This window comes from Mytilus californianus, unplaced genomic scaffold (genome assembly GCF_021869535.1).
Source record: "Mytilus californianus isolate M0D057914Y unplaced genomic scaffold, xbMytCali1.0.p SCAF_1, whole genome shotgun sequence".
Lineage (NCBI taxonomy): Eukaryota > Metazoa > Mollusca > Bivalvia > Mytilida > Mytilidae > Mytilus > Mytilus californianus.
Genome location: NW_026262581.1, coordinates 88119475 through 88133355, shown reverse-complemented (window position 1 = coordinate 88133355; position 13881 = coordinate 88119475). Strand labels below are relative to the sequence as shown.

At 30.8% G+C, this 13881-nt stretch overlaps 1 long non-coding RNA gene across 23 annotated transcripts in view; it reads left to right on the top strand.

Annotated features, from left to right (window-relative positions):
* LOC127725777 (uncharacterized) overlaps positions 1-13881 on the top strand; it is a 136482-nt gene that overhangs the window by 50270 nt on the left and 72331 nt on the right. For 22 of the 23 annotated variants that reach the window (XR_007993174.1, XR_007993182.1, XR_007993211.1 and 19 more), the window contains exon 4: positions 5712-11715. This is a non-coding gene — a long non-coding RNA (uncharacterized LOC127725777). The remainder of the gene's footprint in view (positions 1-5711; positions 11716-13881) is intronic. The other variant, XR_007993155.1, reaches the window with a different exon arrangement.

The window sequence follows — 13881 nt, the reverse complement described above, 5'->3', positions numbered from 1 at the left end:
TCTTTCCCGAATCCCGAAAAATTAGGGTCTCAACAAGTGTAAATCCCAAATTCCCGCAAAAATAAAGGCCCAACCAGTCCCGAAAATGTCTGTTCTAGAGTTCAGTTTTTTTAAACTTTCAATATCAAAAATATTTTACATAAATTCGTCTTCAGACACGTAAATTGATAAAGGTTACTAGCTGGTCTGGATCTGGATAGCAAACAGCCAATGAAATGCATACATATCTTTTGTCTTACTTAATAGTGATGCTTAGGAGGCTCATCAAAGATGAGATAAATTTTTAACCAAACATTTACCCATTGTACATTAGAATGTACCACGGAACTTAAATTCACTTGAATACATTGACCTCTTATCTTGTGAGACAGTTGGCTTAAATCCACGGAAGAACTTTGATGCAATAACAATTTTCACGTGAACGACGATTTTGCAAGTACGCAGTAGTGATTAGATCATCAATGAAGTAATTTTGAAAGTTAGATGTCAAGGTCGAAACTAGCTCTAGCTCATAATGAAGAAAATGTGAAACGTCTAGAAGCGAGAATGTCTCCTCATGTATCCGAAGTTTTGTTTGTGGACAGATGTTACTGGTGGATAAAATCACAGCGACTTTTAAGCAATGGAGGATCTATAGAGAAATGATGATTTACTTAAGTTTTCGAGTTGTGCATTATTTGAATACAAATATTATCTTTGTAGAATATTTACTGTCATTTCAGTTTGATTCAATCTCAATTATGTTTTGTAATTTTTTTTCAACCCCCTCCTGAAATTAATTATTCTTCTTCAAGAAATATTGAATCAATAGAAATATTTCGAAAACGTAAAATATTTAAAAAAGCGTGGCAATTTATTGTAAAAACATAACATGTTCTGTTTTTTTGTGTTTTTTTTTCTTGGGGGGGGGGGGGGGGGATTTTTATGCCGGAAAGGCAATAGTAACTCACAACACATTATATATCAACAATTTGTTCCCTGGGTCGTCAAATTTAAATGATTTAGATGAGCTCTGAAAGGAAAGAGATAATGAAATGTCCATCTACCGAGTGCAGAAAAACCTCCACCATATTGAATAAAATATGCAAATGACTAGATACAATATTTTGGTTCCTTTCCATTTTCAAAATATTTCGCATTATTTTAGCATTTTCATTGTGTTAAAGATCAATTAAATGATACATTTTGTAAGAAATTAAAATTGTTTTTAGGGTAAAAAAGATATCGTTATCCTTTATTGCACAAACCACCACTGGACTGGAGAGATTGACCTGTTAGTTACTGCTGGAAAAGAGTCAACGTTCATGAATTGATATGTCCAATACTTGGAAGAGTAATTTCGGCATTGTTTGTGAAACTAATTTCATCTTTTGTGAAAAATTATAATTCGATGTTGTCCAATAATTCAACCTTACAGTGATATACAGTTCAGTTGCTTGTCATGCAACTATTGTTAATAAAAGTGTTGCACAGAGAGTAAGCATATTTTGTATTTCGGAACAGAAAAGGAGCTTAAAATATTTCATAAAAAAGTTATTATTGTTAAGCCTGCGAATTACATGTGTACATCAACTTATGCAAAATAGACAATTGTGCACTCAGAATTGTGCATAGCAAATAGTGATAATATCAGAACTTTTCATTGTTTAAAGACAAATTTTCTAATGGTCTGAAATCGGAAAGCGGCATTGGCGATCACTTGAAATGGAAATTTAGATTTTGTATTTAAAGATAAAAGAAATGAAAGAATTTGGCTAATGTAATAATTCTGTTTAAAAAGTTGTTTTGTATTGCAAACTATTTTACCATGAACAATAATTTTTTTTCGGAATCATCAAAATTTAAAATTGCATGATACTAAGAATACTGAACTGGAAATATATCATCACTATGAGGGTACACACCTCTTTATCATGCAAAGGCAAATGCAAATATTCTTCCTACTTTGATTGTTAATTTTACTTGTTATATTTGTCATTGTCGATATTTCATAACTGGTTTGTCCATTAATGTGATTGCATAATTAAACAGCCGTTTCTTTCATCTGTTTTTTGTTCTCAAAGGTTGATTTTAATTCTTTCAACATGAGACCAGATCTTCATTTGGGCGCCCACTCACATGTTTAACCCCGCCTCATCATTTATGTGCCTGTATCATGTCAGGAGATTGTAATTCAGTGGTTGTCGTTTGTTGCTGTGTATCATATTTTTTATTCGTTTGTTGTTTTGTACATAATTAATGCTTTTGATTTCTCTTTTGGAATTCTTTACATTTTGTTGTGTCTCGGACTTTTATGGCTTGCTATGCCGTTTAGATTTTGAAAGTACATAAGTATTACCAATTCACCATGATAAAGAAGGTTTATAATGTAATGTCTTTCGGGTTCAAATAAATTAAATTTGGTTAGCGATGCGAAATTTTCCAAAAACATGTAAAATTTACATTTTTGTATCATAATATGCTATTATCAGCAACAAATAGCGCTAAATAACATTTTGATTTAAATTTATGGAGTTTTAATAATCAAGATTGGGAAAATCTTTAAGAAAATGATGAAAACCGTTTAATAATCATTTTCCGGTAGGATTTTGCAACTTTTAGATATTCACCTTGCAATTTGAAAAAATACAGGGGAAATTGGCCATATCTCTTTGCATTGTAGAACATCTGGCGAAAATCCTATTTTTTTATCTGTCACATCTTTGTTCATAAAAGGCATCGTGAGGTTTTAGTATAGATTGACTTTTATGACTAGTGTGAAATGAATTCCCCATTTTCAGATGTATTTGCACGCACGTTGCGAAAATGTATAAATTTCAATCGACAAAGAGAGGCACGTTTTTACTGACTATTATGCAAAAGAGAACCTTCCTTTCATATACAATATTTTCAACCAAGTACAATGTTATCTTGCATGCGTACAACACCTCTGTTTTCAAATTTAAATGAAATCAATGGATTTCGTAAAATTAACGACTCCAGAATATCTTTCACAGTTGATGAGTATTTGAAACATCAGTATTAAATATATTATGCTGAAATTTTTTTTCTTATGCACCGATCTTTTTCCTTTTAAGGAAGAGGGTCACATTTTTTAAAAATAAATTGTTTGACTAAACGTTTTTTAGAATGCATTGCATAGGTATGGGTTTTGCTCATTGTGGAAGGCCGTACGGTGACCTATAGTTGTTAATTTCAGTGTCATTTGGTCTCTTGTGGAGAGTTGTCTCGTTGGAAATTATACCACATCTTCTTATTTTTATATCTCTTCATTACAACACACAGCTAAAATGGTGTCAATCAATTTAAGAAGGCGAGGAAAACGGTCATTTGTATCCAATGAATGGTCCATTGTATATAGTGATGAAGAGCGGTAATGCTTAAACACATCGAATGACATTGTCATAATTAATGACAATGTCGTATAAACAACAAAATGGACTACTACATAATCACGATTGTAGAATCATAATTCAAAATAAAGTTGAAATTGGCAAGTAGATTTGAAACCACGGTCATGCTGATTTGTGTAAAATGTTGGGCAGAATTAAATATACTAGCTTGCGTCTAAAAACATGGTATTTTCAATTCGAACGACAAGTAATTATATGTATTTTTATTAATGTAAAAGTAGAAAACTAATAAAACAAAAACAAAAAAAATATGAGGAATGCAAAGTCAGTTGTTGATCTTACATTAACAAAATTATAGACAATCTCATTAAGATTATTTACCAAATCTAAACGAAAAGTGTTAATGTGTTTTTCGCTAACAGATATTTCCAAAAGACGGTCACAAAATATAAAAGTTTCAAACAAAAAATAGTATTGATGATGTTATTTCCATTAACAATCCAAACTTTTTCTGATCGGGTTCCATTAATATATCCTACAGAACTAGACCTTTAAGAACATACACGGTTTCTTCCTCGCCTCATCTTAAGAGTCTACCTCGAATTTGACATAAGCGGTAATCTCAGTACCAGAATCTATAACAAACGAGACGATTTAAATTTTGAAATTATAAATTCCCTCCACCGTAGCAGCAATATACAAACTTCACATGCATATTGGATATACATTTCCCAACTCATTCGGTATTTAATAGCTTGCAGCTGCTACTCAGACTTTATAAAACGTCACAAGTGTCTGAGCAGAAAGTTGATGAACCAGGGTTATGTCCATTTTCTAAAAAATTCATCGAAAAATACCAAGACCTTGTTGATAAATATTCCGTATCAACTTCACAAATAGTATATGATGGTCTTGAAGCATAGATTTAGAAACTGATTTTTTTTGTCATCTTAATTACGAGTTATAGTGTTCTTTTTGTTTGTCTTTGTATATTTTCAACCTTTACTGTTTAGTCCATTTTTGATAATATCCCTTAGGCGAGGCTCGGTATTTATACATCTCGTCATTGTGGTATTGTGCTATGGTTATTTTTTTTTTGTATTCTTGGCTTTCATTTTTGCTTATGTGCTTTGTCTGTATGCCATTTTGTTTTCTTTGTTGACACAGTTGGTTGTTTTTGGAGTGATTAAGATTGTAACACGATGTTTGCTGTACCCCCATTTTTGACTTTTTTATCTATTGTGTCTGTTAGTTTTGTTCACACATTGTTGTCAAATTAATGGAATTGTTGATTTCACATTTAATGGAAGTCTACGAAATTATCTTTTCTAATTGAAAATTGTTCAGCATTTCTAACAAACAGGTGTTTCCAAAAGACCGCCAGAAAATAATTAAACTAGACGTTTCAGACAATTTCAATAGTCAATTACTTGAGCAAATAAAGCTGCCATGTATGTTAGGGATAGCATTTGTTGAAAATCATAATAAAATAGAAATAAAGTTAAACTGCATGTACCCGAAAAACAAATATCATGCCAGAGCACAGTTGAATTGTAGATAAGTCTTTGGTTTGAAATCTGAGGAATGTCTCAGAAAATGTCAAAATATTGATCAAATCTGAACGCAAATTGATTTGGCGCTAAAAACAACCGGTATATCAAATTGATTGTCAGAAAATATGTTTACAAGAAGTTTCAGACCTTTTATTGAAATCTATTTTAGCATAAATAACGGCATTATGAGACGTAGATTAACATTCTTAAAAAGGCTGAAGACAATTGTCTCGCATATTGAAAAGTTCTCTCATATATTGTGTTATCATTTGCCGTTTTCATTCATATTGAACTTAAAAGAAAAAGAAAAAAATGGAAAATCACAAATATGGTGTTTATCTCCAAATGCATTAACTCTGTTATTGAAAGATAATTAGTTCCTATAAAACTTTGAATAAAATAAAATATGTTAGCCTGTATTTAAAAAAAATTCACCGTTCACGCAATTTAAACTACAAATCATTGTTTTGTTTTCTTAAAAAAGGATTTCGAAGACCGTCTCGAAAATCTTCGACCTTCTTAATTTTAAAAATAATTAATAAACGCTTTTACCAAAAGTTTTTTTCGCTCTGACTGCCAAAAACTATTAAAACTTGACATACAATCAATTGAAGACAGCCTAATGTTTGGGGGAAATATAACTTTATCGTACAAATTAAATTTGTTGAAAATTTTGATAACAATGAAAACAAGGTATCTGCCTTACTAATACTAAACATTCTCAAACAATGTTTGACTTATGTTTTGAAAAAATCGTCTAAGATATTATTTTTTCTTATAATGTATTGATGCATTTATATTTCAGAGAGAATAAGAACAGCAAATCACAGCTGGGTCAATATCCCTAATGCGCTTCAAATTGAGGAACTCAAAAGTAGTGCGTTAACAAAAATATCTGTGCTGTAATATTGGACATGTTTCAATTTTTTAATAAGTGACTGAACTTAACCATTCAGTTAACCATTTTACTCATTTGGAGAGCAGAGGAACATGGAATAAAGGTTTATAAACTATGGAGTTATTAAATTATGAAAAGAAGTAAATTTGCAAAGAACGTATTGTGTGAAAAAGGGGATTTCTATCTCGAGAAGCCGCATCGCAAAAGGCTTTTTGGGGTGTGCTAAATTATGGAAAACAAATCGCACTTTGTAACCCGAAAATTTAACCACATATGTGCGAATATCTCAGCTTTGAAACAATCCATCACATATATCCAAGTTTACGATATGGGCAGATAAATGGAGGAAATGGCTACCTCTACCGCCTACCTGAAATGAATTGCTCATCTTTACCCAGCTACGATGAGTATCTTAAAATGTACCCGCTATGTTAGTTAAAGATAACAAATTTAGATAAAGTGTTGGTTAGAAATAAATATAGCACCATGCATTAAGAAAACGCCGTACTTTCAATTAAGAACGAGAAGCAATTTTTTTTTTTAGTTTGAATTTTACTAAAACATCCAATAAAACGTAAAAATCAAAGTAATGATTAATTCAACATTAGTTGTTGATTAAACATTTGATGGAAGTCTTCGAAATTGGCTTATCTAATTGAAATTGTCCAGCGTTTCAAACAAATAAGCGCCAGCAAATAATTTAACTTGAATTTTTAGACAATACCAATAGTCAATTATTTGAGTAAATATAGCTGATACGTAAGTTATGGATAGTATTTGTTGAAAAACAAAATGAAAATGAAAATAAAGTTCACTGGATGTATGTGAGGAACAATTTAAATCATGTACATGTCAGAGCAAGTTCAATTGTAGATCAGTTTTTGGTTTGAAATATGAGGAATGTCTTGTAAAACACCGTACTTTCAATTTAGAATGACAAGTAATTTTTGTGTGTGTTTGAATTTCCAAAAAAAAGTCAAATAAAACGTAAAAACGTTAGAGTAATGATTTATTCAACATCAGTTGCTGATTTAAAATTCGATGGAAATCTACGAAATTGTCTTATCTAACTGAAAATAGTTCAGCGTTTTTTTTTTATTAACAGGTGTTTCCAAAAAACCACTCGAAAATAATTAAACTTGAATTTTCAGACAATATCAATAGTCAATTGATTGAGCAAATATAGCTGCTATGTAAGTTAAATATCTTGATGAAAATGAACACAAAGTTAACTGACTGAATAACACTAAACATCCTAAAGCAATGTGCAACTAAAGTTTTGAACAAAAATCGTTTAAAATAAATTTTTGTTGTAATAACAATTTTATTTTATAACATTTTATATTAATTAGTATAGTAATTTTCATTGTTATTAATAAATGTTATATGAGTATTATAAACCAAATCTTGAATTCTATCCTAATTTTATCCTATTTTGGGGAAATTTCAGAAATTCAAATGTGACTTCACTTTTTTTGCGCTGATCTCTTTGGCTAACTCGGCTGTGAATTTTTATGTGCTGGTTTATGTTGTTTTATGTATCCGTTTTTATTCTGTAGTTAGTCACCACTTCGGTCTTATCATGTATATCTATTATATAGTCATTTTTATAAATTTACTGTTTGCAAAAGTATGAATTATTCTAAATACTAAGGATTTACTTATCCCAGACATATAACCTTAGCCGTGTTTGGCGCAACTTTTTGGAACTTTTGGTCCTCAATGCTCTTCAACTTTGTACTTGTTTTGGCTTTCGAACTTTTTTGATCTGAGCGTCACTGGTTAGTCTTGTGTGGACGAAACGCGCGTCTTGCGTATTAAATTTTAAACCTGGTACCTTTTGTTAGCTATTATTCGTATGTTTCTCAGTCCTATATGTTGTCCCATTTATTTGTATTGTAGTCCTGTCATGTAATGTTATCATTTTAATGTAATATTTAACATTGCCATAAAAGCGGTAGGTTTGGCTAGTCACAAAACCAGGTTCAACCCACCATTTTTTTCTTAAAATGTCCTGTACCAAGTCACGAAAATGACCATTGTTATATTATAGTTCGTTTCTGTGTGTGTTACATTTTAATGTTGTGTTTCTGTTGTGTCGTAGTTCTCCTCTTATATTTGATGTGTTTCCCTCAGTTTTAGTTTGTAACCCGGATCTGTTTTTTTCTCAATCGATTTATGAATTTCGAACAGCGGTATACTACCGTTGCCTTTATTTATGCATCTATATCTAAGAGAGCAAATCACAGCTACGGTGAGTAATTCAAATGTACTGTCTTTGTTATTTAAAGAGAATAAATTAAAATAAATAGTTGATGAAATTGAATTAAACTAGCGTGCATTTAGAAAACACATACTTCCAATTAAGAACAACATGTATTTTTTTTTGTGTTTAAATTTTACTAAAAAAAATTAAAAAAATACGTAAAAAATTAAGGTAATGATTAATTCACCATCAGTTGTTGATTTTAAATTTTGAATTAGCCTTTGCCATTGTTGTATTTAATTGAAAATTGTTCAGCGTTTTTAACTAATAGGTGTTTCCAAGAGACCGCCAGAAAGAAATAAACCTGAATTTACAGACAGTAGCAATAGTCAATTATTTGAGCAAATATAGCTACTATGTAAGTTATGAATAACATTTGTTGAAAAACATAATAAAATTAAGTTAACTGAAAGTACCTGAAAAACAAATAACATAATATAGCAAAGTTAAATTGTTTTTGGTTTGAAATATTAGGAATGTTTCAGAAATTGTCGAAATATTGATCAAATCTGAACGCAAATTAGTTTAACGCTAATACAACCGGTATTTCATGTTGACCATCGAAAAAAATGTTTACAAGAAGTTTCAAACCATTTATTGTTCAACTATTTGAGCATAAAAAACGGCATTGTGAGTTGCGTATTTACATGTTTGAAACGGCTGAAGACAATCTTCTTGCATATCGAGAATTTCTGTCATATATAGTGTTTTCTTTTGCCGTTTTCATTAATTTATCTTTAAAACAAAAGAAAAAGAAAAAAACGGAAAATTACAATTATGGTGTTTATCTCAACACGCATTGTCTGTGTTATCTAAAGATACTTAATTCAGATAAAACTTTGGATACAAGAATACATAATAGCCTGTAAAAAAGCACCGTTATCGCAATTTAAACTATAAATCATTGTTAATCTTTTGAGTCTTGTTTTCTCAAAAAAAAAAAAAAAAAAAAAAAAAATCAACCTCGACCTTTTTAATTTTAACGGAAATTATTAAACGTTTTTGGCTGGGGATATATAGCTCTATCGTCAAGATTAAATTTGCTTAAAATAGATGAAAATGAAAACAAGGTTAACTGCCTGAATAACTCTAAACATTCTAAAACAATGTTTGACCTACGTTTTGAAACAAAAATCGTTTAAGGTGGGTTTTTTTTTCTGATAATGTTTTTATGCATTTATATTTTAGAGAGAATAAAAACAGGAAATCACAGCTGGGTCAATATCCCTAATACGCCTCAAATTGAGGAACTTAAAAGTTGTCCGTTAACAAAAAGAATATGTGCGGTGATATTGGACATGTTTCAATTTTTAACAAGTGACTGAGCTGATGCTGACTTAGAGAGCAGAGGACCATGAAAAAGTTGTCAAAACTATAGAGTTATTTAATGTATACAAAGAACTAAATGTTTTAAAGAACTGATTGTATGAAAAAAAGCGATTTCTTTACCTCGAGAAGCCGCATCACAAAAGGCTTTTCAGTGTCTGCTAAATTATTGAAAAAGTAATTCACTTCGTACCTTGAAAATTTAACCGCATATGTGAAAATGTCCAAGCTTCGAAACAAGCCATCAAACATATCTAAGTTTACGATATGGGCAGAGAAATAGAGAAAAAAAGGCTACCGTTACTGACTACCTGAAATGAATTGCGCACCTGTACCCAATTTGTGGACTTTATTTTAGAAGTTGTCAGACTGATTAAATATTGATTGCGTCACCAGAGCAAATTATAAAAATGAAGGTTTGTTGTCTTTTATGAATACCTAGGTATCACAGTTTTTGATAAAACATTATTTATAAAGATGAGCAACAATTTTGCTTTAGAAATGTATTCCTGGCACGGAACTGGAACACTTCTTTTAGACACAATCAAAATCGGTGTTTACATGAGACGATGAAATGCACATGTCATTGACTTAAAGAAGGGACTAACTTTTTATGGAAACATTTAATATTGTTAAATTGCAAGTCAACATGACACAACAAAAGACAATTTATGCCATTATCATTAAAATTGACATGAATAGCTGATAGTGCAAGGGAAATAACACACTTCATACGAGTATTTGATACATGTGTTGTACACCAATAATTTGACCATTTATTAGCAGCTGGTCACTAACACAATCAAATAAACAGATAAAATGAAAAAAAATGCATAATACTTTGAAGAATTTATTTTTTTTTCTCTCATTTATATAGTTTGTATTCAATAAATGAAATGATATAACAAACTGATCAATGTTTTGTCTTATTTCAGTTACTGACGTATCATTCCAGTTTATCATGAGACGGCAATTAGAGGTTTTAAAAAGTTCTGAATTACTGTTAAACATTGCATTTTTATCTAGCAAGCTCTTAATTGTATATTTATGGTATTTATGCAACTAGAATTGAAGTCAGTATGTTGAAAATATCCTGATTTGAAAACTGTTGCTATGATCTGGACATTAGATAAAAATGCTTAATTACTGATCTTTTCGTCTCGACATCTTAAGCTAAACCCTTGGGCAACTGTTTGTTATGTAGCACTGCAAACTGTTGTTAGCATATTTCTAATTAGTCGTTATTTAATGCAATCAAAATACGTGTGATGCCATAATGATTACTGAAAAAACCAAATCTGCATTTCTCACTAATAAAGGGTTTTCACTGAAATACATCTAAAAAAATATATATTTTAAGTAGTATAATGTGACAATTTTTAGAAATTTGCTCTTTATTGCGCTTTCAATTATATGATAACAATGATGTTCACAGCAGATAAGAGTGGTTATTAACGTTGAAATACCAGATTTCTAGTGGTAACAATTTTAAAGTATTTTTTAGGGTTTTTGGAAAAAATCTACATTTTTGCATCACTTCTCAATTTAAATGCACTTTTAGACACCAGAAATATTTATTAAATGCTTATAACAAGGTATATGTATTGTGATTGAAGGTTATCATCAAATATTTCATCTATATTGTGACCTATTAAGGAATACTGGAAGAAATCAAGTATACTTACACATTGTATTCAGAATGATTAAATATAGCGATATTAGGGTAAATGCATTCTAGTGCTGAAACAACCTTATTTTCTTTCAGAAATGAACAAAAACACACAGATTTCTTCAGAAAGCTATACAGAAAAAGATCATACAAAATACTTTAAAAAATCAGAACTATTGATTTCAACATGGTTCAATATCCCAAATGCGCCTCAAATTTAGGAACTCAAAGGTAGTGCGTTAACAAAACGTATAGTGCATATAAATTGGAAATGTTTCAATTTTCAACAAGTGACTGAGCTAACCCATTTGTCCTGATGTAGAGAGCAGAGGACCATAGAATAAAGGTGTAAAAACCATGGAGTTATTAAATGTGTGCAAAGAACTAAATTCTCAAAGAACTTATTCTGTAAAAAAAAGGATTTTTTTACCTCGAGAAGCCACATCACAAAAGGCATTTCGGGCAGTGCTCAATTATGGAAAAACGAATCTCACTTCGTATCCCGAAAATTTAACCACATATGTGCAAATGTCTCATCTTCGAAACGAGCCATCGTATTTATACAAGTTTACGATATGGGCAGAGGAATGGAGGAAAAGGCTACCTCTACCGCCTACTTGAAATGAATTGCTAATCGTTACGCAGCTAAGGTGAGTATCTCAAAATGTTATTGCTACATTGTAATGCACTGCAACAAATCATAGTGTCTTTTCTCAGTGAAAAAGGTGGAAGGCCAAACCTTTTAAAAAACACAGGGCCTTAACTATCAGCTATGAAGCTTCAACTGATTGCTCTTCATCAAAAAGGTTCAAATGAATGTTGTGAAGCCAAAAGAGGGAAGCATCTTTCTTTGTTGTGATAATACTTTGAAGAATTTGATTTTTTGTTTCTCAATTATATAGTTTGTATTTAAATGAAATGATATAACAACCTGGTCAATGTTCTGTCTTAATTTAGTTTTTGACGTGTCATTCCAGTTTAACATGAGACGGAAGATTAGAGGTTTAAAAAGTTCTGAATTACTGCTAGTTACCAATTAATCATCGTTTTACAGAATGAATGATATCGGATGTACATCAGAATTTGAAGCATTCTTGAAAATTAGCCACAATCACAGATATTTTCAAAATTATTGGATACCGAGAATACGTCAACAAATTAAAATAGTTCTCCGTAAATGTGTTACCTGTCGTAAAGTAACCAGAAGACCGTACAGCGTATGCATATATGTGTATATTTGTTATAGCAGAGATTGAAATCCTTTGATTTAAAAGGTTTTATTCTAAAAAGTATGTTAAGAGGTATATTCTTTGTTTTTTAATGAATGTTATAGATTTTCTTGTCGTATAACAAGAAGGGGTGTCAGGATTGATCAAATGAAAGACCGACCGTTATACGACAAGAAAATTTCCATTATCTGACTTATAAACCGTCAAAAATTATTAGTTTCTGCAAAGATTTGTAGGATTGTTTCCTATTTTACCGAACACGTTAAAGTGGGATATTCTTTTCTAATGCGTTTAGGTTTAAATACGCCGTACGGCTCATTTAGAATAGGAAATAAAACTAACTAATTAATAAAGATATAAAATATAAAATCACTGTCCAGTTACAAAAAAATATTACTGTTACACGAAGAAAAAAACAAATGATTTGTTACTGTGTTTGAAAAATAAGCAAGTAATTTATTTAATCAATTTCATAAAAGGGGGATATTATGTTTTTCTCTCTTGTTTCTTGCTATTTTTAACGCGGATTATTTTTTCAATAATTTGTAACGAACTATTTAGAATGACTGTTTACCTTATTTTGTCTGGCAATACATATTTTCTTCACTAATTGATAAAATAGTATAACCCCCTCCCCCCTAGTTATGAGGTATGTGGCTGTTCTTTTATAGAAAACAAATGAGAGAAAACGATAAAAATCAAGAAATGGCAAAATTGCAATGTTATGTTTCACGAAAAACGGACAAAAGTACGATTTCCAATACAGTGTGAAACAACAAGATTGTATTTGGCTTTGAGCGTTCCTGATGAAGGTAAATCCAGAAAAGCGCTTCGGACGCATGAAATTTATGAATTTGGCTATTGTTTTATGTACTTTTTGGTTATATAGCTCTTCAACTGTTTCGGTCCTTTTACATCCTCGGTTTTCAAATATTTGGCTTGGAGCGTTCCTGATGAAGGTAAATCGAGAAAAGCGCTTCGGACGCCTGAAATTAATAACGTTATGTTCTCATTTATTGTATACTTTTGATTTTAAAAATTCCTACACATGAAATTTGATACAATTTAGCTTGTTTTAAAGGTGTTATAAAAAGTTTTGTATTATTAAAAATGTCTCACACAATGTCCCTTTATTGTAGAGATAAATTAACAAAACATATTTGTTTCGAAATTTCTAATATGCGTTAACCACGTTTTCTGGTATTCCATTCTAACAAACGGAGGAAACGATTGTTTCTGCATTAAACGTATCAAAGATGGCAAATTGAAAAGTAAAACCCCAATTGACAACACACGATAACTATCAAATGTATTGAATGATTTAGTAAACTGTTGTTTGCATTTAAATCAAGGAAAATAATGACTTTACACAGGTCATTATTCTATGTCAGAACCACATTTCATTGAAACTTGGCATCATCCTGGTATCTTCAAAAGCATGACTTGTCGTTCATAAAGACAGTAATACCATATAGGTATATGATTGAAATGAATTTCAAAGCAGTGCCTCTATAACCACAAATAACTTCGTCCGTATTTTTTTAAGAACAGTTACGAGTAACTTTAGCACACACGTCAATAGAAACA